Here is a 27,067-nt window from a genome sequence, read left to right as displayed (position 1 = left end):
TATAGTCTTGATCTTCACAACATCCTCTGGCAGAGTTCCACAGGTTGACTGTACATTGTCTGAAAGTGTGAGGTTGTGCAGATCTGAAGTTTTAGTTGGGTCAGTCCTTAATAGGACTTGGAAAGGTTTTGTCACTGAGGAGAGGTTCACTGCAAAGTTTTTGGCTGAGTTAAATCTGCAAGCATGGTGAGTCTTGCTGATTTTTGCTTGAATGGAGAGCCTTTCAACATGCAGTTTTTTGTGAGTGAATTGTGATTTTTTTTTTTTTTTTTTTTTTTATAAATGACATTTCACACCAAGAATACACTCACAGGAAGAGAATGCCCCACAAGTCAAAAATTTAAGAAGTGATTGAGTTCAATAGTATTTCACAAAAACATTCCAGTTTATAAATGTTTTTCTCAGGGAGAATGTGGAGATAGGGAAATATTCACTAACTAGTCATAGTCTTTAAGTGAAATGTGTTTTCTCAGCTGCAAGCCTGTCTTTTATTCCTAAACATAACCTTATAATTAAAAGGATCTGACAAGCGTGTGTATTCCTAAACTCTGACCCGATTAACATGATTGGTTGTTCTTGAGTCCTGGTCTCCATTTCCCTGAACCTTACCTGAGTAAGGTAGATCTAATTGTTTGTTTGCTGCTGACAGAATTTCTACACACTTAGTTAGCAGTTCCGTGAAGAATTTTAAGATAACACAAACTCTGATTCTGCTCTCACTTATGATGGTTTGTATAACTTCAGGTGGAGGAGAATCAGTTTTATAATCTCTAAACATCACTCCTCTTAAATAGTTGGCAAGGATGGGCTATATAACCTTATTACAGAAATTTAATTTATGGGACAGTGCAGAATGCCTTACATCTCATAAACCTTTAATGGAGACCTGGTTCCCTCCAAATTTCAAGAACCACACCTTGCTGAGACTGTAATAGTCCCTGGCACGGGGACAGCTGCACCTTTAAAGAGATTAGCTTGAATTTCCATTGCCCTGCACCTTGTGTAGTCACTGTACACTGGTGCCAAGTGGGTGCACTGAACAGTCTTTCTGATCTGGTAACGTTTGATGTCCACTCAGCACTGGTGTAAATGACTGCACAAGGTACAGGGCATGGAGAATCGGACCCATTAGGCTTGGATCTCCTCACCAGTGTAAATCGGGAGTGAATGGAATTATACTGGGGTAAAACCAGTGCAAGAGCGAGCAGAATCCGGCTCATTGGTTTTGTTTTAGACATGTGGTAAAAACTGATCTCCGGCCACCCAAATGGGAAAATGGTGACAGAAGGTGCAATAAATAGCTCTAACTATAATGGCTTGAAACTGAGCTGGCACATTTTGAAATATGAAATACATTAGGCCAAGGATTCTTCATCCTCTTCATTCTGCAGAGTGCTTCATAAAGGAGACATCAGGGACCCACATGCACTCCAACAACCCAATCCCCTAGATTGGTTCCCAAAACATTTCATTCTGCCAGCCACCTGGAGGGACCCCATGGACTGTTGATGGTCATTGGACCACAGTCTGAGAACTGCTGCCCCAAGCTAGTCTGTAAGTACTACCCATTGGATCTGATCGGTATTAAATAAGCTGTACAAAGGGAATCCAATTATTCCTGAACTGCAACAGACTCCTACTGAAAATTAAAAATAAACTATTGACCACAAGAGCGATGGAATTGAAGCCTGTCTATAACTGAAGTTCATTATTACTAAGGATTGGGCTTTTGTAAACACAGCCTATTAACAAGTGTGTTTTGTTTGGGTCTATTTATATTGATTGTACGTGGGATATTCAGTAGGCTACACAGGTGTGCACACACATGGGGAGACACAGAGAGAGAGAGAGAGTGCTAATAGGAAGGGGATGGGGCTTTCCCTTGGGAGATTGTTTCACAGCCAGTCAGACCTCTGGGACTGATTGTCCCTGGGAAAGTCTCCACAATGAGCAGCACCTCAGCCCACAGCACTGCCATTGCAGTGAATGGGACTACCTGTGCTATCCAAGGTGATGAAGAATGTTACTCTGGCCCATAGTTAAGAAACTTGTCCTGATTTTTTTTTCCAGTCCAAGTTTTTTCCTAACATCTCACTATTCTTATAACTGCATCTCATGGCTTGAAATGAGACGAGGTTAGTTGGAGTGGTTGCCTGATAAGGCGGAGGGGAAGAGGAGGAGCCCTCAAGGGGATGGAGCCTTCTGGAGAAAAGGGTGGTGGTGGAGTGAAAGTGGAATGCCTACTGCAGACTTTCTTGCACCTGCACCTGAAGCAGATAGCCCAGTATTCTGTGGGAGACACCATTCTGGATTAGATGGACCACTGGTCTGGCCCAGCTTTGGCAATTCTGGTGTCCCTGTGATTCCAAATACCTTCACTGTTGATGAATTTGTGTATAAAATGAATCTGACTAAAATGTTCATCCCACTCCAAGGTGAAAACTAGATAAATGGGTAACTGAAATACATTTTCAGGATGAAATAAAATGACAGCTTCCCAGATGTATATGTAGATGCCTAATCCCCTTCTGTAAAATCAATAAAGCACTTCCCCAAATTCCTCACAATGTAAAAATACCTATAAAATTGTGTGTGTTACAACCTTTAAAATCTGCGTTAGAAGTTTTCTGGTGTTTAGTAAATAAGAATAGATTCAAAATAAAACCAAAGGCAATGCAACAGAACAAAGGGAAAGGCAGCTGCTGCACTATGGGAACTAGGCATTAGAGCTGAGAAAGCAGGAAGATAACGAATAAATACTAAAGGGGAACCTTTGCTATACTCTACTTTTAAAAGGCCCAATCCTGCGGTTCTTGCCCAGGTCTGCAGGATAGGGCTCCATGTTTGTCATCAGAAGTGTGTACACAGGTTTAACCATGGATTTTGTACTTTTATGGCTGCTCTTTGATAACGTAAGAGAAAAAATAATCCTTTATAGCCCACTATTATCTGCTTATAGCTTATTAAAGATATAAATGCCAGCAATTTAAATGACTCTGTATTAATTTGTCCTTGACAAAATATAATTTATAACTAAAAGGCCAACACAAGGAACTCTTTATGAAACACTAGTGCAACATTAGCTGGGGCAAGTATTATACAGTTAGAAATTTTAAGCTATCAACTATATTTGGGCAAGGTTTACATGCAATGATTATCTTCTCTGTCTAGTAATATGGATGAAAACTATTTTATTGCTAGCTATTATGAACTCTGCAATCTCTAGGTAGAGATTATAATAGACTAAATACAGTGCACTATCAATAATCTTAGTTAACATTTCAGCAGTATTAACTCAGTATGCTGATAGCATCTATTGCAGATTGAATGACAATCAAAAGTATACTACAATTAATATTAGGAATAAACGGTCAGTTTTCACAGTGGAGAGAAGTAAATAGCGGGGTCCTCTGGGGATCTGTCCTGGGACCAGTGCTGTTCAACATATTCATAAATGATCTGGAAAAAGGGGTAAACAGTGAGTTGGCAAAGTTTGCAGATGATACAAAATTACTCAAGATAGTTAAGTCTTCACAGTCTGTTTTGGACTTACAAAGAGAACTCACAAAACTGGGTGATTGGGCAAGAAAATGATTAAGGGCATGGAACAGCTGAGGAGAAATTAAATAAATAAATAAAATTAATGGAGATATCCCATCTCCTAGAACTGGAAGGGACCTTGAAAGGTCATTGAGTCCAGCCCCCTGCCTTCACTAGCAGGACCAAGTACTGATTTTGCCCCAGATCCCCAAGTGGCCCCCTCAAGGATTGAACTCACAACCCTGGGTTTAGCAGGCCAATGCTCAAACCACTGAGCTATCCCTCTCCCCCTCCACCAAAAAGATGGACTGTTCATCTTAGAAAAGAGGTGAGTGAGGAGGGGTATGACAGAGGTCTATAAAATCATGAATGGTGTGGAGAAAGTGAATAAGGAAATGTTGTGTACCTCTTCATATAACAAACAAACCAGAGGGTAACCCAATGAAATTAATAGGCAGCAGTTTCAAAACAAACACAACACACATTCAACCTGTGGAACTTGTTGCCAGGGGATGTTGTGAAGGCTAAAATGTGTGCTCCCGGATTTAAAAATAAGAATTAGATATGTTTTTAGGGGATAGATCCATCGATGGCTATTAGCCAAGATGGTTAGGGATGCAACCCCATGCTCTGGGTGTCCCTAGCCTCTGATTGCCAGAAGCTGGGACTGTATGACAGGGGATGGACCACTTGATAATTGCCCTGTTCTGTTAATTCCCTCTGGGGCACCTGGCATTGGCCACAGTTGGAAGACAGGATACTGGGCTAGATGGACTATTAGTCTGACCCCGTATGGCCATTTTTGTTCTTTTAATTGCATGCAGTTTGTATAATTTTTCATATATATAATGCACTGCTTTCTGAAATGTATTGCTCTTGTTCAGATGTAAAATGTTGTAATTTAACTGTGCAGACTATTATAATTTTCTTGGAGGACATTTGTATGACACCTTCTATAGGTGTGGCATATTTTCAATTAAATGAGTATCATAGGGGTTTGACTGTGCTTTGTGTTGTCTCCAGATCTCTGGGATTAGACTCTGTCAAAACAATGATGTAGCGGGACTCTACTAAAGGATTTCCTCATCACAAGTGCCCCTAGACATTACATTGCAATTCGGAGGGTTTGTGTGCTGGTCCCCAGCTATTTTCATTATTAAAATCAATAATAAAGCACACCTTGCTGTAACCCGCCCTGAGGTGCCCACATTACTAGCTGGTGTACATTAGAGTGGCCCTGAGGTTGCTGTAATGCATAGTGGGGGTTAAACCAGTCTCCTGCAACCCAGGGGTTGGGGGAAGCACAAAAGTGGCCTATACTCACCTTGGCCACCTCTCTCCTCAGGTGCACTAAGTGGAGAGCTAATGCAGCTGAGGATTTGTTTGGCTTCTTTCTCCTAGAAAGCAGTTAGAGTAATTTCTTTCTTTATGGGGTTGACTGAAACTTCCATTTAATGCTCCTTCTTCAGTGGGACATAACCACATGTTTAATGCCCTCCTGAATAGGGATAGTGCCTGAACCAGGCCTAGGTTTGTTCTCTGCACTAATAAGGCTGACTAATTTTTCAATATTTGTCACTAGGGTTCCTTCAGTGTGCTTCCACTGCCATCAGAGTGTTGGTGTTGATCAGATTTGGTATGTAAGGATTCCAGAAAATCTCTCCGTGAGCTCTCATGACTAACGGTACAAGAAGCATATGGGAGTAAATGGGCAGACCTTTAATGTGGTCTCTGTCCCAACTTGGAAAATCAGTCACTTCACTTAAAATAGTCTTTGCTGAGCTGGCCTCTTTGGCTGTGTATAGAGCTGGTTGGGATTTTCTGTTGACATGTTGTTTTTTCTTCCAGGGAAAATGTGATTTCTTGTCAATGGAAAATGTTAGTGTTTGCTGAAGGTTTTGAATTTTCCATTGTAAAAATCTAAAAGAAATATTTCAGGTCAGGTTGACCTGATTCAAAATGTTGGGTTGTTAAAGTGAACCAAAACATTTAGCTTTGGCTCAGCTGCTGCGGTAGTTATAGTTCATGTGCTCATTTTCATCAATGGGCTGGGCTTCTGGCCAGAGTTCATCTCCCATCATGCACTGCAGTCTTCCCTCTGGCTGAGCTGAGCCTGTACATCATGGAAGTTTCATAACAGCAATGCATCCTGGGAGAATCAGTCCATCTTGGGAGAGGGGGAAGAGTGGGGAGCATAGGGAAAAATGGGGGCCTGAGGCCCCTGAGCTACCACTACTGCAGAAGCTCAGGCAGACACAGATTTATGTCAAACAGATTTTAAAATGAAACGTTTCTATTTGGGAATGTCGAAACACTTCATCCGAATTGGAAATGTTGAGTCAAAATGTTTTGACATTTCAGAATTGAAATTGTTCAGTACCGTTTGTTCTATGAAAAATCTCGATATTTCATCTTTATGACCCAATTCAAGAGAAACAAATTTTGAGACCTGGGAATTTCTGGGGGAGGGTGGAATTTACAATTTTCAATCCATTCTAGTTATACTTTTTTTTTTTTTTTTTTTTTTTTAATATTATGTCAAGTTTACTTTCTTGATATTTAGCTGTGCTTACCTGCCCAACTCTAATTCTCAGAATTAGTGGGCAGGTTTCTTTTCTGGTGTGGAGAAGTTGAGAAATATTTGACACAAATATTTTTGAACTTGTCTGTTCTCTTTCCCTGTCCTCAGTCAGCACTGGTTTTGAGGATTGCTTTCATATATTTTCCACCATAATTCCTTTTCATTATTCTTAGTGTTCTTTTAATGGTCTAAGGGCTGATTCTGCAATGGGAGTTTTGAAAGCATAAAAAAGCCCATACCCTACCTAGGTAACTTGGAAATATATATAGATTGGCCCACGCTGCAAAGTAAAGTTCCAAATCTGAATTTTTCCAAGTTTGAGTTGTTAATATTCAGGGGTTTGGTTCATTCAGGCCTATTTCTACTAAACAGCATAAAATACTACACACAATTGTCAGCTGAGATATCTCATTTGGGCTTGGAGGTTACAGTGAAAGTCTGTTTGTGTACCGTTAGGTCTCTTTTAGAACCTGACCTCCTCTGTGACCTTCCTGTGTGCTTTCCTCTGGCTCTGTGAGTACAGGCAGTTCTATCTGGGCAGTTGTGAACTAGGCAGTGAGTTATTTACCTTAATAACCTTGTTCCTATTGTCACCTATGCCTGGGTGTCAGTTTCTCTAGTCAAAGACTGAGTTCTTTCCAAAACCAGGTCCTCAGCTCCAAAGATTTGCATCAGTTGATGATTTAGACTCTGAGCTGTATCATGCTGTTCAGCATCCTGTGTCGACTTACTGTGTTCTGTCTCTGTTCTGCAGCAGCATTCGTTATTTTTTTTCATGGTTGCAAAGATTCCAAGGCCAGAAGGGATCATTGTGACCATCTTGTCTGCCCTCCTGTACACAGGGTGACCAGATCACACAGGTGAAATATCAGGAGGAGGGGCGGGGGCAAAAAAAAAAGCCAGCAGTGGAGCAAAAAAAAAAACCAACCCCCCCTCCCCCCCCCGGCTCCACAGCCCGCCCCCCCCACCAGCTTGCCTTCGCTCCGTCTCCACCTCCCCCCTCCCTCCAGCGCTTGCGCCGCCCTACAGCTGATCAGTGCTAGCCTGGGAAGGAGGGGGGGAGGAGGAGGAATGCGGCATGCTTGGGAAGAGGCGGGGCCAGGCAGGGATTTGGGGAGGGATCCAATGGGGCAGTTAGGGGGTGGGGCTGGAGGCGGTGCCAGGGTGGGGATTTGGGGAGGGATCCAAAGGGGGAAGGAGGAGGTGGAGTCGGGGTGGGGAGGGGCGTGAGCCCCTTCCGGGCTCCGCTCTGCCTGTGAGCGGAGGCAAAATATTGGGACAATTCACGTCCCGACCTACCTTCGGTCGGGACGCAGGACAAATAAGCAAATATCGGGACAGTCCCAATAAAATTGGGACGTCTGGTCACCCTGCCTGTACAGCACAGGCCATAGAACTTCCCCACAATAATTCCCAGAGCGTATCTTTTAGAAAAACAACCAATGTTGATTTACAAATTGGCAGTGCTGGAGAATCCTTGGTTAATTACGCTCACCATTACAAATTTGTGCCTTTATTTCCAGTCTGAATTTGTCTAGCTTCAACTCCCAGCCATTGAATTGTGTTATACCTTTCTCTGCTAGATTGAAAAACCCGTTATCAAACATTTGTTCCCCATGTAGATAATTTATAGACTGTAAACAAGACACCCTGCAACCTTCGCTTTTGTTAAGCTAAATAGATTGAGCTCCTTTTAAGGCACATTTTCTAATCCTTTAATCAGTCTCATGGCTCTTCTCTGAACCCTTTCCTATTTGTCAATATCCCTCTTGAATTTGGGCTCCAGAATTGGACACGATATTCCAACAGCAGTTGCACCAATGCCAAATACAGAGGTAAAATAACCTCTCTGCTCCTTCTTGAGATTCCTCTGTTTATGCATCCAAAGATCATATTAGCCCTTTTGGCCACAGCATAGAATCATAAAAGATTAGGGTTGGAAGAGACCTCAGGAGGTCATCTAGTCCAGCCCCCTGCTCAAAGCAGGACCAACCCCAACTAAATCGTCCCAGCCAGGGCTTTGTCAAGCTGGGCCTTAAAAACCTCTAAGGATGGAGATTCTACCACCTCCCTAGGTAACCCATTCCAGTGCTTCACCACCCTGCTAGTGAAATAGTGTTTCCTAATATCCAACCTAGACCTCCCCCACTGCAACTTGAGACTATTGCTCCTTGTTTTGTCATCTGCCACCACTGAGAACAGCTGAGCTCCATCCTCTTTGGCACCCCCCCTTCAAGTAGTTGAAGGCTGCTATCAAATCCCCCCTCACTCTTCTCTTCTGCAGGCTAAATAAACCCAGTTCCCTCAGCCTCTCTTTGTAAGTCATGTGCCCCAGCCCCCTAATCATTTTTGTTGCATCATACTGGGAGATTACGTTTAGCTGATTAACCATCATAAACCCCAAATCTTTTTCAGAGCCCCATAAGTCTCCCATTCTATAAGTATTGCCTACATTCTTTGTTCCCAGAGCTATACTTTTACATTTAGCCATATTAAAACGCATATTGTTTGCTTACACCCAGTTTACCAAATGGTTCAGATTGCTCTGTATCGGTGACCTGTCCTCTTCATTATTTATCACTCCCCAAATTTTGTGTCCCGTGTCGACTTTTTATCAGTGATAATTTTGTTTTCTTCCAAGTCATTGATAAAAATGTTAAATAGTATAGAATCAACCCTTGTCGGACACCATTAGAAACACACATGCTCAATGATGATTCCGTGTTTACAATTAAATTTTGAAACCTATCAGCCAGCTTTTAATCCATTTAAAGTGTGCCAGATCAATTTGATATCGTTCTCATGTCATGTGGTACCACATCAAATGCCATACAGAAATCCAAGTGTTTCACAGCAACACCATTACCTTTATCACCCACACTTGTCATTTCATCCAAAAAAGATACCAAGTTCTTTTGAGAGGCTCTATTTTCTAGAAACTCACATTGATTGGTATTAATTATATTACTCTCCTTTGATATTTTATTTTTAATTGAGTCCTGTGTCAACTACTCAATTATGTTGCCTGGGATCGATGTCAGATGAACAGGCCAGTAACTACCTGGGTCATCCCATTTACCGTTTTAAAATATTCCTACGTGTTAAGGCAATGGGTCCATGAGACAGCACTGGATGTGCATTTTGCTTTACAGGCGAATATCTTTTCTAACCGCAAGGCATTGTACTGGACTGTTATCATTTCCTTTAAACATGTTGTGATCAAAATCTCTCTTCCTGAAGACATGAGGGGTGAATTTTCAAGGGAGTCCATAGTGGGAAGGACTGCTGCTACTACAGCATTAAATGTTCTTTTAACCTCATTTCCGGTTCATGCTGATGAATCAATACACCGTTACTTGCAGTGGTGTTCTCACTGTGACTCTGCAAGCAGCGCCCTATCATTGCATAGGCCGACAAGGCCTAGGCCTAGGGCAGCAAATTTGCAGGGGCGGAAGCTCCCCTCCGCGCCCCGCCCCCCTGCTCCAGCTCAGCTCCGCCTCCTCAGCAAGCGCGCCACCGCCTCCTGTTTCTCTCCCCTCCCAGCGCTTGCGCCGCGAAACAGCTGTTTCGTGGGGCAGGGAAGGAGGGGGAACGCCGCGCGCTGGGGGAAGAGGCGGGGCCGGGGGCGGGGATTTGGAGAAGGGATCCAATAGGGGAAGGGAGGGGCGGAGTTGGGGCGGGGACTCCGGGGAGGGGGTTGGACTGGGGGCGGGAAAAGGGCGGCAAAATTATTAATCGCCACTGTGTGCAAGAGGAAGTTTAAGGTCCCAGCCCCCCCCCCATTTTTTATTCCAATGGACAAGGCTGGGTGGCAGATATTACTGAGCAAATGATGGGTGTTTTGACTGCCCGTGCAATCACTGTATCACAAGCCTGTAACGTGTAGCTTTGTAAAGCACTTGGAGTATCTTGAGTCTGATCAATGCTGTGTAAAGCTGTATTGTGTTGTAGCTGCTTTTGTCCAAAAGAGAACTAGCTTTTGACACAGAGAGCACTGGAGCTGTCCAACCCCCTTCAAAGCTGAATGCACCCTGAATTGCTACAGAGATGACTGGCAGCAAGAACAGTCATTAACTGCTGCAGTGAAGGGGGGTACTTAACCTGCCTACCAGCACATACAATTATTTCTGCCACAGCTACCTTGGAAAATGCACTTGTCAGTTAAATAGATTCAAAAATTCTTTGTAGACCAGGCAAAAGGCAGACCAAATCCAGGTACCAAACCGTCATAGCTAAGCTGATCCACATAGAACTATACAGCAAGAGGAGTGAAGGGTGACAATCTGAATGTTGTGAAACAGTTTATTTGGTGGCAGTGCCTTAAATCCTGCAGTAGAAGGGGATTCCCAGATGAAAGACCTGAGGTGGAGAAAGCCAGTATCTGTTCTCATTTGCCAGTAGCTTTCTCCCAAACAAAACAGAGTGGGAAGTTGCTATGAAGAGAAAGGTACATGGGCGGGGGGAGGGTGAGAAATAGGTAACCCCTTCTGCTCCCTGGAGTAGCAATAAGCCCTAGAGAACCTCAAAGTACTATACCAAAGAATAAAATAAGCTTGTTTTGTCTAGTATCCACCCCACTCAGTTCTTGACAGTTTGAGACTTGGATTTTATTCTGTTCATACAGATGCCCCCCCCCCCCCCCCAGGTCCCTTGCCTCTGCATGGATCCCTGAGGAGCCAAGTTTCAAATTGGGCTCCATGACCTATCTCATGGAGTGGCAAATTCTGCCTTCCTGACAAAGATCTCAGTGCAATATTTATCCTTTCCCCTTTCCCTCCCTGGCTCCCAATATTAGGAATGATGATTTGGGCCCATAAGAATACTTTGTAGTCACAGATCTCAAGGTGCTTTACCAAGGTACATATCATTACAATGCACTATAAATGCCCTGGCACTACCAGCCGAAATGAAACCCTTATATTTAAAATACAAATCCATATTCTTATTTTAGCAATGTGTATTTTCTGCTTAGAATCGGAGCACCAGCTGGTGGACAGGCCACTTCCTGGAAGTCAGTGACCAGTTGGAGTTAGAAGTGGGCTGCGGTACCTGAGGCCATCATCTCTCTTAGCAGGTATTAAGTTCCCAGGAAATTTCCTGGCTTCAAGTCTATGTTGCTTAACTGATATTGCTGCCTTCAGTGTGAGTTGGTATTTCTCAGGCATCCTCTTTTTGTATATTCAACTTGTACATAGAGCTGGTTGGGAATTTTTCATCAAAATGATTAATTTTTTTGGACAAAAAATGCAGTTTCCACAAAATGTTTTTCTGTGAAGAAATGTTGGGGTTTTTTGTTTGTTTTTTTGTTTTTTTTTGGGGGGGGGGCCTACATGTCGATTTTACAGTGGGAAAATCAAAACAAAATGTTTTGTTTCAGGTGCAGTCGGTTCAAATAGGAATGTTTTGGTCTGTCAAACTCAATTGTAACATTTTGTTTAACGTCCAACTAACCTGAATCTGTCTACCTGAGCTGTTGCAGTGCCTCATGAGAGTCAGAGTTCAGGTGCCTGATGCCTCCATTCTCCTCTATGAACTGGGCTCCTTACCTGGACTACATCTCCCGTTTTTCACCATGACTTCCCCTCTAGTGGAACCACCAGGGTGCATCATGGGAGTCCCATGGCTGATGTGCTATCATGAGGCACTGCAGCAGCTGAGGCATTCTCAGCCCAATATCAAACGGAGCCGAAATGGAACGTTCCGTCACAGCTGAATCAAAGATTGTCAGTACAATTTGTTCTGCAAACAGTTTTTTTTCCTATTTTTCAACTTTTCATCCCAAATTGGGGAAAAATGCTGAAATATTGGAATTTCTCAAGAGACTTTGCACTATGAAATGAAGTATGCAAGTTCTGATCCATGGTTTGGATCATAGAACTGCTCCCCATTACACTGCTATAAATCCAGTGTCTTGTAACTGTATTAATTTACTCTAATGGAATTACTCTAGATTTACACCAGCGTGAATGAGATCAGTATTTGGCCCTTTATGTCTATGTTCAGCTAATAAAAGTCATATGAGGGTCTCACTAAATATTTGGCAAATCCAGCAAAACAAGCCCAATAAACTATGCAGGACATAGTTTAATTTCCTCCACCAGCATCTGGGTTCAGCATTATAATTAGCAGCAGATTTCCTCGGGATATAGCAAACCAAGATGTTTATGCTGAATAGCTGTTAGTTAGAGGAGCAAAAAGAGAGGGACTTATATTAATGGAATCAGTCCATATTTTTAGCACAGGTCCTTAGCAGCTAGGGACAGATTTTTCAAGGTATTAAGGCACCTAAAGTTGCAGATGGGCTCCTATTGGGATCTTCAAAACCACCTAGGAACCTTTTGAATATCCCAGTAGGAGCCAATCTGCAACTTCAGATGTCTTCAAACATTTAAAAATCTGACCTTAAGCCTTCCTGCCCCTCCTATTTGTTGCTTTTCCTGCAAGAACCCTCTCTTCTGATTCCGCAAGATATGGGTTAAACCAACTTGCTTAGATGTATCTCCTAATTTGGCCCTTAGACTTTACCTTTCTTTTTTCTGCATCTTGAATGCACCTCAAAGAGTTTGGAATGTGGACTCCCTCCGACAATCATCAAAACATTTGGATACATATCCAAAGCTGACCTGGCAAACTTGGGTAAGGTATATCATGAGAACTGGCTTCCTCGTGGTATTTTGAGACATGCATTTCCAATCATGGCTGGAAATGAGCAAGGGGAAAATTATTCAGACATCTCAGAATCCGAGAAGGTTTAGTTTGGTTTCTGCTGTAGAAATGGACAATGGTCTGGGTGTGAGAATGACAGAGGAAGCTTGCATCTTTCTTGAATCCAGTTTGTTCCCCCATGATGAAAATATAGCCCTATGTCCATGTGGAATGAACATTCTGTAGTTTGATCTTTTCTCAGAATATATTTGAGTCCTAGTGGATGCATTAGGGGGCTAGATCTCAGGTAATGGCAAAGGAAGGTTTTGTTCACTTCTAATTTAGAGATTAGCAATATCAGCCAGGATAAAAAGTTCAGTATACTAGTGTAGTGAAAATGTGCCTGCCCTCTGTACTGAAACCTTTCAAGCATGCATTCCGGTGTTATTAGTTAAATGATCATTCTAATTACTGTTTAACATTTTCTCAAACTGTGCCAGAAAGAGGATTGCTTTCCATTTTGCACAGCGTTAGTGGTGCTGCCTACGGAAAGTAGTTTCCAACATCTCTTGTTCTGAGCGTGCCCCCAACCTGCCCTAGTAACATAGACAATCTCTCATGTTTTCCTTGTTGAGGGTGTATAGAAGGTACTTAATGAGCTGTCAATGCTAATTACACATATGGAAAAGAGTACAGGTTACATGCAGTAGGACCTTATAATGGGGCCCCAAAACTCTATCCACTTCCTAGAAATTTATAATTACTGCCTGATAAAACAAAATCTGCCCTTAACTACATTCTCTGTGACCCCCCACTGAAATTAGCAATGGAGTCAAGCCCCAACATTCAGATCCAAATCTGGATGTTGGTCATCCCAAAGGTCAGGGTATTTGCTTTGAGGATTTTTGTTCACCCCATTATAAAGATAAGAACTTTCATTTTGTACTATGATAATTTTGGCCCCAGTTCTGAGTGCCACTCGTGGAATGGGGTCCAAGTTTACCTTTAATTGAAATCAGTGGGCTTTATATGGATGTAAATTATGTCCGAGTATAGCCAGATTTCTGCAATTAAAGCCTGATCCAAAGACAGACTTTGCATAAAACAAATTGCCATGGTCTTTTGTTAAAAGGTATTACTATTTCATTCACTTATTTCTAAATTTCCATCACTTTTTGAAATTAGGAGAGCGCAGTGACTGATCCCATCAATCAGCTTGTTATGATCTAGTATTGCTCTGAAACAAGTTATAATAAAGTTCTACTCTATCTGAAATATCTCTAGCTCAGGCTTTTGGATGGTATGTTGTTAATACATGGATGTACAGAAACTCATCAGTAAACTCATGCAATATGAACAAGGATCTAACTGGTTTCTTTCCTATAGCGTATCTGCAAGAAAAGCTTGTGATAGAAGCAGAACAGTGTTTTGTTAGTTAAAACATTTTGATTTAATCCCTGCATTTTCCAGAATACAACCCAACTAAATGTTCAGGAAAACATGTCTCTCTCTGTGTATATAGCTGCAGTTTCCATAGGATTAATGTTCAGATTATTTAACAAATAATCCTTGAGCATTTCTTAGTGATTTATCACATGCTTTTCAGATTTTAAACCAAAGGGCCAGATCCTCAACTGGTGTAAATTGAAGTAGCTCCACAATAGAAAGATGCTGATTTTCATGAGCTGAAGATCTGGCTGATAGCGTTAAAATGGCTGGCTAATCCAATAAAGTGTAATAGAAACAAATGTAGGTTGGGGATGTTTTCAATTCGTAGCCTGTTGTTGCTGTTCTATTTATAGATAGCTGTCTGTTTCTAATGGCTGTTTAAGAAGTTGAATACCCTTTGATTATTTTCTAATTACTGAGTCACTGAGAAGTTTGGTGGCGCATTTCGGTTTGTGCAGTGTCTGGAGTTCTGAGATTCCTTTGGTTCTTGCCAGTCTGGCTTGAGCGTACAGTACAAATCAAAGGCTCTGCAAAAGGATTGGCGTGTGGCCCACGTCTTAACAGCAAGGTCATCTCATGGGGCCCTGTCCCCACCCATTCGCGATGGTGTGATATCCCAGTGGCAATGACAATTGTTTGTGCGTTGCTAGACTGGTTCCTCCAGGTTTCCAGTTGCTCCCGCAGGTGTCTAAGCTGAGCATGGTAATGAAGAGCCTAGACCTTGTAGAAGCAACTGGTGACTGGGAGAAGGCATGCTTTGTGGACTACCAGCAAGTGTTTTGTGTGTCCATAAACCACAGAATGAGAATCGCTGGGTTTCATAATAAACTTGCCTAGCTTGTTGATGAATGAAGGTCAGTTCTGCATGTGAGTTACCCTACTGGGTACAAGACAAAATTCATCTCTTTACTGGGGGGTTTCTGAATGGAGTATAGTTGTATTCTGGCTTTTAGGAGGAAAGTCTTTTGTTTAATTCTTCCAATATTAAATACTGCATGATTTGGATTTGTACATGGGCCAGGGACACTGTCAAGGAGATATTTTTAAAACCTCAAAAATAAATGAAAACAAAACTTTCATTGTACAGCATTTTTGGAAGAAATAACATTGATTTAATTAACTACTCTTCCCGGGTGTTTTTTTTTTTTTTTAATTTTTTGTATTTTTTATTAATGTGTGCTTCACCATGCTGCACTCAAGCCTTTGCTAAGTAACTGTATTATTGCTTCAGGTTATGCCTCTCCCTCCTGCTTTGTTACTCACTCAGTGAATTACCGGTTTGTCTGAAATCAGATCAGAAGCTTTTATGTCAGGAACTTTGGGTGAAATCTTCGTCCCACTGAAGTTGATGGAAATTTTGCCACTGACTTCAGTGGACCCAGGATTTCCCCTTTTATCTTCTCACAGTATTTGTACTGTGGCCTCTAGCACACTTTGGGGCACTGTAAAATAATATTAGAAGTCAACACTAACCTCTGTGGGTGAATGGGTTGGGCTGGGGATGTGAGGTCACACCCCATACTCACCAGTCATGTTCCTTTGGGGCCATAGCAGCACTACCAGCTGCTCTGGTCAGCCCCCTCCTTGTGCTACTTCGGTCTGCCTGCTTTGGGTACGTCTACATTGCAGCTGGGAGTGCGCTTCCCATTGTGAATAGACAGACATGATCTAGCTGTGTGTGAACTAGTGAACTAAAAATAGCAGAACAGCTGGGGTGGCACAGGCGGCAGCTTGTGCTAGCCACCTGAGTACAAACCCACGAAACCCCCTGGGTAACTACTACCTGGGTACCAGGAAGGAGCCCCGTGTGTTCTCTTTCCCCCGGGTGCAAGGCGAGCCACAATTGCGCCATTTGAATGTAACTTCATCTTTTCTGCTTTCTCTTTCTCTCTGTGGTGCAAAAATATTCTCCACAACACATTTATATCCTCCAGGAAAGAGAACATGTGGACAATGTTACAAAACTCCAGGTGGGAGCTATGGCTGTCATACAGAAAGGACATATGTAAAAGTTATCAAATATATACAGACGTGTTTGAAGGAGAAAGGTGTGATTTCAGGGAAAATTATCCTCCATACCATGAAACAAATAAGAAGCCAGCCTGCCTGTGCCTATCAGGGGCCCTCACAGTAGTGCGTTAGCTAGGGTCAATCCTGCAGGTCTTTGCACAGGGCAAAGGAGACCCAGTAAAGATGTGGCTCTCCTGCACAGGTAGGAGTATTGCTATGTGCAAGCACAACTGAGGATAACTGCTAGCTGTAGCTAGCTGCACATGGCGATAGTAACCCCCAAGCCCACTGTGAGCCTGCTCCCATAATACCTGGTCCATGGGATCCAAGTTGTAGTTCAGATGTTTACATTCTCCTCCATGGACTAGGCTATCTGGCTGGACTACCTCTCCCATGACACACCCATTCACCTCCCAAGAGGGGGGGGGGGAGTGGAACATCATGGGAGATGTAGTTCAGGTCTCTTATGCGCCCATTCTCCTTTACGGGATGGACTACAGCTCCCATAAAGCTCTTTATAGCACCAGTTTGAATAAAACATGTTGGTGTTTGGGCCAATTTTTTTTAAATTTTTTTTGGCCAAACTATTTCACTGAAAAGTCAAAATTTTCCATGGGGGAAAAATATCTATTTTATGACCAGCTGGGGGCCTGATTTGTTGACTTGCTCTAATCCCCACTGTGTCAGGGATTTTTTGATTGCAGCATCCTTTGTCCCTATTTGGTATCAAAGTCCTCCACTTTCACCTTCCTATGGCCTATAATCAGATCCAGATCCAGTAATTGGCAAAACTTCCATTTACTTCAATGGGAACTAGATCAGGTCCTTAATTTGCCTTGTTCTGTCCTCAGGGAAGATTTCATCCTTTTCAGCACAAATTTTGACTCATTTCAGCTACTTACATGTCTGCATGCTGGGGGAATGAGCTGGTCCCCTTAAACAAAATCTGACAGAAGGTGTCTGGAAAACGGGGAACCCACAAGGAAAAATGACACATAGGTACTCGACTGAACAGATGAAGTGAGTTGTTATAGCAACATGAGTTCTAAAAACAGTAGAGGAAACTGACGTGGTGCCACTCCTACTGAAGGATTCACACGACTGCTATCGAAATTCTAACATTGAGGAAACACCTTTCTCCTATTATTTTTAAATTCAGTGCACATACGCTTCCTCAGCAAAATCTGTGTAAATCTTCCTGTCTATTAAAGAGACACGCTCTTTCAAATGTTCTGAAAAAGCTCATATTATGACTTGTCAAAAAAAATAGTGGAAAAAAAATGGATTTCAATTCACATACAATACTTGAAAGCCTTCCAGCAGAAATGTAAGTGCTCTGATTCAGAGTATGTGTAGGGCGTAACTGGCACGGAGGGACACCAAGGTGACAGCATGCAGTTGTAACATCAAACTGGTAACATTTATCAGCTTCATGTACTTATATGGGAAATAATGACTCCTCAGATACTGGATCTCTCTATTGGTATCTGGAGAAGCACTATTCATTATTGAACGTAGGAGGAGGTTTCAAGAATGTGTAGTTGAACTGTTTAATGGCAAAAAAGGCTGCTATATACTGAAATGCTTAGTAGACACCACTGGTCTGAAGAAGGCTTTCTTATTAGGTACCTGATCTAAAGCCTATTGATGCCCATGAGCATCTTTCCATTGACACTAATGGGCTTTGGCTCAGGCCCCAAAATACTTGTGCATGAAAAATTGTTTGGAGATCTTCATCTGTTCCCATTTTATTTAAATGATTGTGTGTTAGTACAGCATGAAGTATAATAAGGCCTGAGGTCCTGTCTGAAAAATGGGAATCTAAGCTCCAGACTTTTTTTTTTTTAAAACAGTTTAATGGTAGGGCTTTTCTTGCTGGGTTATTTGCACCAAAGATAATCTATCCAATGACATCCTGGGTAAGCAACTCCTCAGGATGTCATGTGGTGAGATAGGAGTGAGTCACAAATATTTGCAAGATGAAGATCATTCCTTAAGTAAGGGCCAAATCCTGGGAATGGAGCAAGCCCCTGTACAAGGACTCCTGGCAAAAACTTCTGAGCAGTGTGAGGGAATCCTCAGCTTTCCTCAGCCAGGCTGCTGGAGAAGCTATGATGCAAGCACTACAAAAGGCCATTAATTAGTATTGCAAGAGTTCCTAGAGGCACAAAAAAGTACTCCGTGATCATTCAAAGTTAGAGCTCCACAATCAATAACAAGGTTTGAAAATGCAACAGTTAAGGTCCTAAGAGCAGTATTATCTCAGTCACGTAGCACATCCTGTATGTCTACACCCCACATTTTCTAACGTACAGGATTAAGCTCCAAGATTCAACAGGAATGGAAAGTCCAACGCCTCCAGCATTTTCAAAGCCCCAAAGCTAGAATGCTGCTGTCTGAACTGTAGCTTTAGAACTTCCTGACTTTTTGATGTTTTGTCTACACTGCTTTTTATTGTCTTACTGTGACATATTTTACCCTGTTTTTATTTATGTATTTATTTATTTTTTAAAGAATGGATAAGGGGATGCATGAGCTTAATAACTGGTATTTAAGTGGTCCCACTTAGCCTGTCGGGGTGATATCTTAGGCCCTGCTCCTGTACTTGCATGAAGGCACAGAAGGAAATGAGGTTCCAGGGGTCAGACAATAGCCTGGGATGAAGGAAACCGAGGTTCAATTCTCTGCTTCACCAAAGACCTTCTGTGTGACCTTGGGCAAGTTATTTAGGCTATGTCCACATTATGAGTGTGATTCCCAGCTGTGGTTCCCAGCTCATGTAGACATCTCTCCTCTGAGCTAGTGTGCTAAAATTAGTAGTGTAGCTGTGGTTGTGTGGGATCATAGCTGTGCCCAACCTCACTAGTGAGTTGTGAGGATAAAACACCTTCAGAATTGTGAGGTGCTCAGATACTGTGGTAATAGGGGCTATCGAAGTACTTCAGATTAGAGCACTGGTGCCCTCAGTAGGGTTCTGTGTGGGCACAGAGATCTCTCTCTGTGTGGAGCTCATTGCAGAGATGAGCTCATATTGGGTAGAGCTCGTCAGGAATTTTTTGACAAAACAATCTTTATGTTGGAAAATGCTGATTCATCAAGCTAAACTTTTTGGTGGGAAAGGGTCAGTTTAAATGAATTTTTCAACTTGAATTTTTTTTGAAAAGTTTCAGAATTCTCACAATGTTTTGTTTCAGCATTTTCTGGAAAGGAAGTCCAGATTTTCATTCAGATGACGTTTTGTATTGAAATTTAAGACAATTATAGTGTTAAAAAAAGATCAAATTTGAAAAGAAATGTTTCAAAATTATTGAAACAAAACATATCAATTGATCCAAACTGATTTTTTTTTTATTTTCAATTCACAAACATTTCCAAGATTTTGACTCCCCCCCCCCCAATTTAAGATGGGAAAATATTTTGAAATCTTAATTTTTTGTGTGTGGGATAATACTACGTTGCTCTTATACAGCACTTTTTTCATCAGTAGCTCTCAAAGTGTTTTACAAAGGAAGGTCATTGTCATTTTACGGATTGGGAAGTTGAAGCACAGAGAATTGCTTAAGTTTCCTAGCAGCCAATTAGCAGAGCCAGGAATAGAACGCAGGTTTCCAGTCCAATGCTCTGTTGTCTAAACCACGCTGCTTCTCACTTAATACTGTACTAAGTTGAACAGGTTAAGAGATGGTTGAGTTCCTACTCTTACTGCTCCAATCAGTCTTCTATGAGGTTGGGTCCATAAAGCAGCAGCACATCGGCTAACAGTGTGACAGCTGATCTTTGCAACTGAGAAAAGACATTTTTCTATAAAATGAAAAGCATAGAATTTGCTAAATGCAGCTGTAAGTGTGGAAAGAAAATCACAGGGCACATGGTTTTGGTTTTGCCTGTGATGATTTCCTGTTCCAAATGCAAAGGAAAGATTGGTTGGTTGGTTTGATGGACGTTGGTATGTGTAACTGAAACAGTTACAATCCCCCTTTTGTACCAGCAGACTCTGGCCTTGTCCGGATGGGCAGAGAAAACTGGCAGAAATGTCTGAGGGGGTGTGAGGTAGGTTAGGCTGCTAAAAGTGGTTAGCAGATGCCTACACAACATGTCCAGAAGTGTCTTTTCAGTGGTTTAGAACTCCCCCACCCCCCATTTCCCAGTCCCACCCACCAAATATTAGTTCTCTGCAAGGACTCTGTCCATGGCAGGTTTCGGCTGTTTTTGCATAGCCTTGTTTTTGTGTGTGTTAAAGCCTGGTTAGATATTTCCCATCCCACTCTTCTGTACCCAGAAATGACTGAAGGGATTTTGCTCAAACATCCCCTAATAATAATAATAATAGTTAATGATTCATCTTCAGACAGAAACCAACTATGGAAACCAGTAACCCCCAAAGGCAAATATTTCTGAAAGTTACGAGCAGGAGAAAAATGAAGTTATAGGTATAGTGCAAATGGTTTTGTAACCTTAATGGCATGTTACTAACAACCTGCTTAAAATATATATTTATTTCTGTTTTTAAAAAAACTTAGAAATATAGTTGAGGGAGGCTGGAGGAATATATTCCTAGCTGTGAACAGGTTGAATAGGAATATTTGGGAGGTGAAGAGACTTGGCTTTGTCTTTTTGTTTAAAAAAAAAAAAAAATAGAGAAAGCAAACCAAGTGCTGTAGTTCTAGATTTATTGGTGTAAGCCTAGCCCCTAGTGGACAGCAGTCCATGGTACAAACCCAAACACAGGGCTAGCATAGGTACACCTTTGAACAGCTGTCAGGTTACATTCCAAGTGGCTGGAGACAAAATCGGTTTTAGGACAGATTCATCAGCAAATGGAACCATTGCGGTGTTAGTTGGTGCAGTTATGGTAAAAGTTAGCTAGCAGCTTCTGTAAAGTCTCTAAATGAAATTCTACCCCAAAGCCTTTGCTCTTGTATTCTATCATGAATGTCCGAGAAGCTCTTCTTCCTGGTCTTATCTGTCACACTGAATGGTATTTGTGTTGGGCTCACCACTCCTCCCCCTAGAATTCCGTGTCAAGGATTCTAGGGGAAAGAAGAGAACCAAAGTCTCTCACTTATGCAAAAACACAGATGGCGTCGTTTGTAATGAAACAAACTGGTGTGGTCAAGGGTTCAGCAGCTAAAGGCTTATCTAGAAAGTAAGATCAGAGTTTCAGAGTAGCAGCCGTGTTAGTCTGTATCCGCAAAAAGAAGAACAGGAGTACTTGTGGCACCTTAGAGACTAACAAATTTATTAGAGCATAAGCTTTCGTGGACTACAGCCCACTTCTGAGGAAGTTAGAGCTGTCCATTTAGTGGAGAATCCTGCCATTTCCTCCCAGGTCAGCCTGTCAAGGTTCAGTAGAACCCTTGTGTTTCTGCTACTTGGGGGATGTAGGCTTTTTGGACTCCACATGGGAGTTTCACACTATGGCAGCTCCTACTCCCACAGTGTTTAGTGATCAGGAAAGGTAGACTGAGGGCCCTGCTGCTCTGCAGATCTACCGTCTCCAGCAACAGGGGAAGCTGTTGCAGCCTCAGGCTTGATGGAGTGGCTGTGCTGCCTCAGGGGAGCCGGATTCCATCCACAATCGTGCAGGATATGATCCGTGAAAGCCAAATCAGAGCACGCTCGTTGTGGCTGGAGTTCTAAGTCCATTTCCTACAGGAGAGTCGACAATAACTTTTTTCTCATCCTTCTGCTAAATAGGCAAGTGGGAACACCCAGTTGACCACATCACCTCCTAGATGAAAGGACAGGACAGCATGTACTGATACAAATATGTTAAGACAACAGCAGTGGTTAAATTTTATTCATTGGTCCTACAAGGTTCTGAGCATTCCCAGCTCCGGTGGCTTTCCATGGTTGTTAGGAGAGCTCAGCACCTTTCCGGATTGAGAGGTCCAATATTTTTAGGTGGAAGCCACTTTTAGTTTCCCTCCAGAGGCTTCCTTTAAATGAAGCCCTTCCTTCAGCCAGCCACCAGAGCATCAGCCCTGCCATCGCACTTCCACTGCCCAGGAGGACAGCAGGCATTTCAGAGCCTGTGATCAGAGGACACTAGCTCTGCGGAGGCTTCCACAATGGCTGTATGAAGCCATGTGTTCAGGGTAGGAGAGGAGCAAGGCTTGTGGAGCTGCCTCTACGTCAATCCACTAGTAATTATCCCTAGCGTGGGTGGAGGAGTGGCACAAGGGCTGGGCAGGCTAAAATTAAGCCAGGAATAGCAACCAAGAATCAGCATGGAAAGGAAAGTCCATCTCCCTTGCCCCTGCAGAGGTCTGCGTATCCAGCACACCATGTCACTGGAGATGATGATGAAATCTTCTAATCTCAATGAAAAAAAAGGGGGGCGTGATTCTGATTAAAATGTTTGCAAAAAATAACGTGCCCCATTGCTGAATCGCCCCCAGCTGGGCCCAGGCTTTGTCCCTGTGCTCGCTGAACACTCTTCTGAGCCGCCTTTGAAAATAATTAGTGGCACAGGCTTTGAAAATCAAGTTTAACTTTTCTTTAAAAAAAAAAAAAAATTCCCCCCTAGTACCAAACGCGATTAAAACATAGCATGGATTAATTGCTCTGCCAAATGTCATTCCTAGAAATCAAATCTGTTTTGTGACATATGAGTGAGTGTCTGAATACTCCAAAGCCATTAAAAATATCTGCATAATTTTAAAAGCTGCTAAATGTTGTTTTCTCTTTCTTTTTCGTGTGTGTACAGTATGGTATTTTACTCCTGTTATGAGAAGTTGAATGGCAAGTTTCAGCCAAATGCAATTTTTTTACACCATAGTCATAAAATCTTGACAATGGAGTTCACAGTAGAAATGCCACTAGGTTTTAAATTCACAATTTGGCATCCCTGATCCATCTTTGCCAGGTGAAACTCCTGATTTTCTTGGGATTTTTGCCTGAGTACGGCCGCAAAATTTAGGCTGAAGTATTCATTTGTTTAGATCTTTAGTCCCCTAACCCAAAGTATAGAGTGCAAAGAATAAAGTCCACAAAATACATACTGAATTGCGTACACAATATCTCAGTAGCACTTGCCCAGCATCATAACCCCTTCCCCCGATGACCTGTATCTCACAACTAGAGCATGTCCAAAATTGTCTGGTGGTGGCACACATGTCCATCGGACAATGCTGATACAACCGAGCTGAAATGTTTCACGGCCACGTGTCGATTCCATTGAAATGTTCACCGGAAACCAGGCAGGCAGGCTTGACAGTTCCTGCCAGCTTGTCCACCCACCCAACTCCTCGGCAGGCCACCTCGCTGAGAGCCCGGGAGCTGGCGCTCAGGGGAGGTTGCTCCTTAGCCTCATGCACTTGTCTGCAGCTCCCTAGCAGTCAGCCAGGTGGGCTGCTGGGGAGTCAGGGCTCACGCACTCCATACGTAGCCAGCTCCCTGACTTCATGGGTAGCTGGCTTCACAGGCTGCCCAACTGCACAGATAGCAGCCTCTCCAACACCTTGGGTTGCCTAGGGAGCCCACGGTCTTCTTATCATCCCTAATTGCATATGGGGAAACCGCGGCAGACAACTTGGACTATTAAGCCATGGCCTGTAGTGCAGAGTGCGATAGTCTACACTAAAGCAGAAATACCCAGGAGGAATTCTGGGTATGGTAGGAGGCTCCGCTCTACCTTCCATGACTGCACTGCTGTGAAGGGGTATTGATAGAGCCACTGCCCTGCCCTTTAAGCAGCCAGCACAAATACTAGTGCTAGAGGAGACTTTGTGCTCTGTAATGTGGCAGACTTTGGGGGTTTGTTGGGGCTCCAAATATTAAGTAGATTTGGGTAACTTACTTAGAAAGGACTCTGAGAAATGTACTTTCTAAAATTGAATTTGTTAAATGAATGCACCTCGCTGACCGGGAGAGTCATCGGACACTAGTTAGCTAGCAGTCTTCAGCGCCACAATCCAGAACCTCTTCCTTGGGGGATAAGGCCAAAATCCCCCTTTTAATCACCTGCTTGGCCCTAGTGTTTGTAACCCAGCAGTGTATTGCACTCATTATCAGGGTCTGACAGTCTCTCTTCCTGTGTGCAAGAGAGAGCATTTCTTTCACCCCTTTTCTGCTTAAATTTTGAGCATTCCAGCCAGCAGCTTCAAAAACTACAGCTGGTAGAAATTTCTGGACCAAAGACTGGCTCTGTGTGTACAAATATTGCTTTTGTCGAAAAATAATAATTTGGATTTTTTAATGAAAAAAAATTGACTTTTTTTGTTGAAAATTTTCATTTCACAGGTTTTAATTTACTTTTATTGCAAATTGAATTTTTCATTTTGTTTTGGAAGCAACTGTCAACTTCTGGAACCACAACAAAAGGCTGATTTCAATTTGAAAGAAAATGATTGACGTTTTTCATTTTGATTTTTTTAATCAAAAATCAGTTTTTTTCATAGAAGAACATTAAAAATTGTATTTCCATCAAAAATGAACCTTATGCTGGACCGTGGTCAGAATGTGATAACTAGCTGAGTCACTGGTGTAGTATGGGCCTTGGACAGTGTAGTATATGATTTAGGGCAACTGGAGGTCAAATGCCTAAATGATAAAATATATTAATCCGATAAATGGGGAATAAAAACATATCCAACATGGTTTCAAGTTTCTAAAAGTTCACACACCTATGACATTAGCTCTGACTTGCACGTCTCTATGAGGGGGCTAGGAGGTAAAGTTTTTGTTAAGCCTTAGCTAGATCATTTCCCCTTCTGCTGCAGGATTTTCCTATAGCAGAATACTGCACCTGTGAATCTTTAAATTAGCCACAACTGGGGTGGTTGGGGCCTAATAGCAGGCAGTTACCAGGAAGAAGACTGCCGGCGAGAAGGAACACTTCTTACCTTCCCATCAGGTAAGAGCCTCTGCTTTCACGCGGAGGTGTTTTTTCTCCCCACCCAAGTTTAGATGATTTGGAGTTGTGCTGCACAAATGAATCTTTCATTTAGAGAGAGGGGGGGAAAAACACAACACCTGCTTTCCTTCTGTTCTGGGAGCGGCTTGAAAAGCAAGAAACTGATCGTGAACAACCTTCCACACCCCATTTGTACTCTGTTCTCTCACACACACCCCGTGTGCGAAGGAAGCCTTGGTGCAGACAAGGAACGGCAATGAAAAGTGGAACGTCTCTAGGGTTTGGGAGAGCAGAGGAATGAGTGCCTGCCCGCCCACACCAGAAGCTTTGCTTTCAGGGATCTCTAGTTTCCTTCCAACATGGTAGCTGCAGACTGCCTTTCTTGCAGCTCCTTGAGAATCTTTCTTCCCTAGACCCAGCTGAGAAGAAACAGTCTCTTAAACAGAGAAACCACCCTGATGCAGTAGCCTTATTCTCCTGAGTTGGAGTGTGTCCCTTTTATGATAGGTGTTCTGGCCACTGGAAATAGAATAATTACCCATTAGCTCTGGTGTATCAAGGCAGTCCAGATTTAGGGTGCCCACTGTTTGCCTTAATTTCTTTTCACAGTGCTCCTTCACTGGGTTACAGAAGACTGCAAGCAGATGCCTGAAGGCCTGTCTCACCTTTCCACCTTTGTTCTGGGAGGGTATCCTATCAATTCCTGTGTGCAGAGGCTCTCGGTAACAAGGAGATAGCATTGTCTGGGGTATCCATGGAGCATTCCTGGCTTGTAGACAGTAAGAAATGGAACTCTCAAGGTTTATTTGGTTTATACAGGCTATGGGTACTCCTGTACCCAACAAAGGGTGAGAGAGACAAGGTAGGTGAGGTAATATCTTTTATTAAACCAACTTCTGTGGAAGGCACAAGTTTTGACTTGTTATAAATGGTTTTAATACTCAGAATACTGGAATTATAGTTGCAGAACCTAGTGCAATGGTGCACTTTCTAGTGGAGGGTGAGTCCCGTATAATTCAATTCCTAACCTGCGTGTCAGACTCTGAAATAAAAAATTGATGCATTTACCCATCTCCCTTCTCCTCCTCTCCAAACCACAAGCAAAAAAGCACATAGCGATTTAGTCTTTTTAAGACATCTTTACTCCTTGGGTTAGCCAGGACCTATTCTGTCTCCTCTGTGCTAGTCAAAGCCGCGTATCCATCTGGCTGAGGCTTTTCCCAGTGCTGGGGAATCCAGATGGCATAAAGCTGGTACAGCAGACTCAGGGCTAGCCTTCTAGTGTCTGTGTAGGGAGCGTGATGCAGACCGTGGCTGGTGGTCCCTGAAGGGTTGCTATAGCCATGTGCAATCTAGGGTAGCCCTATGCCTGGCCCAGAATCAGTTTGGGGGAATATAAAGGTGTTGTAAAGGCACCTTTGTTCATCCCCTCTAAGTCTTGTGCCAAGCAAAGATCAGTCAAACTGAAGGATTGAGCCCTTTTTTCTTAACTTTCCTTAGCACGCAGGTAGCATCCTTCCTGTCTGCTCCAAGCATAAGTGCTTCTGAACCCTATGAAATAATTCAGGTCAAGAAAACCAGGGGCATCCAGCTGAATTCATTTAACATCCTCCTCCATGGGATGGGAGGAGGGAATAAGCAACATGTTAATGACATCTTCATCTGATGCTACATTCATATGTGTTGCAAATTGCAGTGCAGATAGAAAAATAATGCAAAGGGACCTAGTGAGAGTACCAGAAACATGGAAAGATGAAGATAAAGTGAGATTCAGCTTGGAGAAGTGAGGGCTGTAAATCCAATTGAAGGAAGACAACTGGGGTTGCATTAATGCTGAAAGAGAGCAAGTGAAAAGCAAATTACGGATGGGCTTGCAATGCCATATGGCATTAAAACTGGCCAGTGCAGTTTTGGGTTCCAGAGGTGGTATGTCATGTGGAGATAATCCTACCTCTCTGTCCTGCTCTGGTGCAACTGCAGCTGGA

General features: G+C 42.7%; 1 long non-coding RNA gene across 1 annotated transcript in view; it reads left to right on the top strand.

The window, feature by feature from the left end:
* Positions 1-27,067, top strand: part of LOC135974384 (uncharacterized) — a 212,239-nt gene that overhangs the window by 55,064 nt on the left and 130,108 nt on the right. The window contains exon 2 of the long non-coding RNA XR_010591641.1: positions 11,094-11,195. This is a non-coding gene — a long non-coding RNA (uncharacterized LOC135974384). The remainder of the gene's footprint in view (positions 1-11,093; positions 11,196-27,067) is intronic.

Source organism: Chrysemys picta, chromosome 11 (genome assembly GCF_011386835.1).
Source record: "Chrysemys picta bellii isolate R12L10 chromosome 11, ASM1138683v2, whole genome shotgun sequence".
NCBI classification, from domain to species: Eukaryota; Metazoa; Chordata; order Testudines; family Emydidae; genus Chrysemys; species Chrysemys picta.
Note: the sequence above shows the minus strand (reverse complement) of the source record. Positions and strands in the feature narration are given on the sequence as shown.